This window comes from Cibotium barometz, chromosome 41 (assembly GCF_041138505.1).
Source record: "Cibotium barometz isolate CiBa-2024 chromosome 41, ASM4113850v1, whole genome shotgun sequence".
Lineage (NCBI taxonomy): Eukaryota > Viridiplantae > Streptophyta > Polypodiopsida > Cyatheales > Cibotiaceae > Cibotium > Cibotium barometz.
Window position 1 is genome coordinate 42,108,433 of NC_141086.1, and position 3,840 is coordinate 42,112,272.

The following is a 3,840-nucleotide window of genomic DNA, read 5'->3' on the forward strand; positions in this document are numbered from 1 at the left end:
ACGTCCTCCTGCCCATGCACAGGCTCAACACCCGCCTGTCCACACAGGAGCTGGAGCACATTTCGACCATGCTGGCTTTCACGTCAGCAGCAGCCTCCGCGACTTCTGCCACTAGTAGTCGAGTACCAGGTCACCGCCGTAGCAAGGTGATTCCTCTCTCCGACCACCAGTATGAGCAGGCAGAGAAAGGGCACACGCTAGTACAAAGCATCGCCAAAGGACGTCACTCTTTCCCAGATGTCGAGGAGCTACTAGAGGAGGAAGCTGCTCCAATTGCAAGAGAGCAACCACAACTGCACTACATGTTGAGGCCCTGCAGGTCATGGACACCGAAACTGGACACCATTGTGGAGTGCTCGCCTCTTTTCGTGTGAACCACGTGAACACCCAAGGCGCTTGCATGAAGCTATGAGAAAGCCAGGTTAATGAGCTTTGATGTGGCGTGAAATGCCATGTCGAAGAGATGCTGAGGCTTCACCCCTCAAATTTGAGCCGTAAAGATTGCAACAACAAGGATTGTCACCGGTTTAGCCTGCTGCAAGTGTCTCATTGCAAGAAAGCCAGCTAGTGAAAGAAATTCCATATACAGGCTTTGCATCTCACAGTGTGGTGGGTAAGGATTGAACCCAAAGCCTTTTCGTACCTCCCCTAACCAACCCACCAGAATGACCGTGCGTTGTGGGCAAGCTCCGGAGTTGTGTCAAGAGAATTAAACCATTTGGCAACTTGATTCATTAATGGTCAGGCATTTATGATGGATGGACAATGTATAGGGTACCATCACCAAGGTCAAAGACGACAGTGTTTAATGGATTTTTCCATGCTACAAGGCCAAAAGTGATAGGATCACCATTCCGACTAGAAATAATCTCGAATGCTTGTAGGAGACAATTTTGCAGTAAATGACTATTTTGCAATAAAATGACTATTATTGCTTGATATAGTTTTTAAAACCTTCCTCTACGAGATTGGTAGTGGTACCGTGGTTGCTTGTGTTATGCATAGAGTTAGGTAGAAGAGTTTTGTTCCATGCTTCCTCTGTCTCGCTTGAGTATTGAATAATCTCAAAGAGTTTGATGCTCTAACCTGTAATGTGCTCATAATATGTTATCGTTCTATCTTTCTTGCTTGTCCGTTTTGATTCCATTTCCCCACTATCTTGTGCTCCTCTCCTTCATTCCTTTTCTAGATTTTTTATTTGTCTTTATTCTTATTTGTTACCAAGGTTTTTCTTCTCTTTCTTTAGCTCTTGTACTCTTTCCTCTCTATGTGTCTTTATTTCAACTCTTTGTGTTTCGGTCTCAGTGCCTCTCATCTTGTCTCTGCTTTCTTTACCGTGGAATCAAAGAGGAGATCTTAGCCACCTCCTTCAATATGACTACAAGTTAACAATAAAGCTAGCTGTGAAGAAAACTCTTGCATTGTAAGGATGGCAAGACAAGTGCACCCACATCATTTGGAGTGAAAGTCCCATAGAGCCTCATATGAAAAGAATCTAAGCACCATTTTTTCCTTTCCTTTTCTTGCATATTTTGCTCTTTATGTGTTTCTCTCTCCTCTCTATACCGTGTTTAAATATGCCTCTCATCTTCTCTCTACTTTCTTTCTTTTGAGGTAGTTTTATCTCTTTCTCTTTCTTTTCCTTTCTTCTTTGTCTACTTTCTCTTTGTCACCTATAATCTTTGAATCAAAGAGGAGACCTTTTCCCGTAGCTATATAACCTTGCATATTGACATAGACAAAAAAGCCTTCCATAAATCAACTTCATAGCCACTTCATGCTTGCACAAGTCTCCATAGCCCATAAAACCTTTTAGAACTTGATAGCCAACATGGGATTAAGGTTGAAGCCCAAGGTTAGGCTTCGCATAAAAAAATAGAGACGCTTTTGCCATCTCTTGTGGGCATGAACATGCCACCTTTGTATTAAATTTGGGCAACAATTGACCATTATTGCTCGATATGGTGTTTTAAAACAATATACATGTCTATTCTTATGAGACAAACCTTCTTAGTTACCTCCTTTATGACTATGAGTTAGCAATGAAGCTAGCTCTATAAAGGACTCGAGAAAACTCTTGCCTTACAGCCATCGTAGGACAAGTGTACCCACAGCATTTGGAGTGAAAGTCCCTCGCATATGAAAAGAATCAACGCATCATTTTTCCTTGCATTTTTTTTCTCTCTATGTGTTTATCCCTCCTCTCTATTTTGTGTTTAAATGTGCCTATCATCTTCTCTCTACTCTAGCCAATGTCACCATCCCACATTATGCTCATTTTCTATGGTCGAAAGATTGGGTTGTTTTCAACCAAATGGTCAACAACCAAAATGCATGGTGATACCTAAGTGCGGCCACAATATATCTCACCAATGGGACAATAATGTTTGATTATTTACACTTTTTCTAGCAAAACAAGTATTGCTCCAAGGATCATGTAGTGCCTATCAATATGGGAGTAAACATGTGGCAACGGGTATCCAAGAATTGAGTATCAAAATGCCACCTTTATATCAAATTTGGGTTTCTTTTTTCCAGTAATCACCTTAGCATAGGGCTTAGGTAAAATTGAAGAAGCCCAAGATGATTGTAAGGACAATCATTGGCCTCTTTATTCTAGGGCCTTATGGTGATGTGGTGTCATAGAATCTCAATCATTATGGAAGGAACTTGGAAGATGATTGCAAGCTTCCTAATGCCTTAACCTCAAGTGTCATGTATTTTAGTGCTTTCTCTATCTTTCTAGGCACCATGACTCAAAGTGGTGGATTTAGTTCCCAAATCTAGATTATACCTTTTAAAAGTCTATTACTATTAATATTTTACACAAAAGCTGATTAGTATTAAGGTTTCACACAAAAAAATATTTGTGTGTAGAGCTAGAAGCGTACAAAATAACATTTCAATCTTGTGTTTCTAATACTTTGTATGCGGTTTTTTTAAACAGACCATACACAAAGTATAGTGGAGAGATGACACATTCCTCTTCCTAAATAAATAACTACAAAAAACATACCTCCCTTGAGCTATGTCTTAGTGTCCTTCAATATTAAAAGGATAAAGAATCTATGCTTTCTTCCCATGAATTTGATATCTTCCAAATATTTTGGAGGTATATAATCCTAAGGTATGTGAATGGGTTGTACCAAGCTTGTGATAGCACACACTTATTTCCCTTTATTCTAGTGTAGCCACTTTTTGGTTTACCTTCTTTAAGTCTGTGTTACACTCAAACTTTTCATAATTCAAGAGTATAAGGTTTCTCTCAAGACAAAAGAATCAGTTTGACACAAACATAAATCCATGAGTGACATATCACCTATAATATAAGGCGTGCTAAGTAGCCATGCGCCAAGGAAAACCATATGGTTTTTACCTTTGATTATTTAGCCCTCCCTTATCTATCACCAAGAACTCCTCATGGGTCAAAGATCTCAAGAATATTCAAGGTTGCACTCAAAAATATTAGTAGCATTGATAAGGGTGTCCCTCAAACGTGGGTTTGTGATACTAATGTTCATTAGTCAAGTGTGAAACTCAAATGAATTCACAAACAATAATGACTCAAAGAGACACGACTTGAAATCTCCACACTTATATATAGATACATGTGAGATCATTCTTTGAAGAACTACTAGTCCTCCTTGGGTCAATTAATGTACACATAACTTTTTTGGGCCTTGCTTTGGTCTCCTTGTATGCCTCCTTAATAAATGACAACCATGCCATAGTTTTATAGTTTCCTTCCAAAATATAGAGAATCTTTTTGGACATGAATCTATACTCCCTCTTGCTTGTAACTTCTCTCTCAAATGCACATACTTTAATGCTAGAATCACA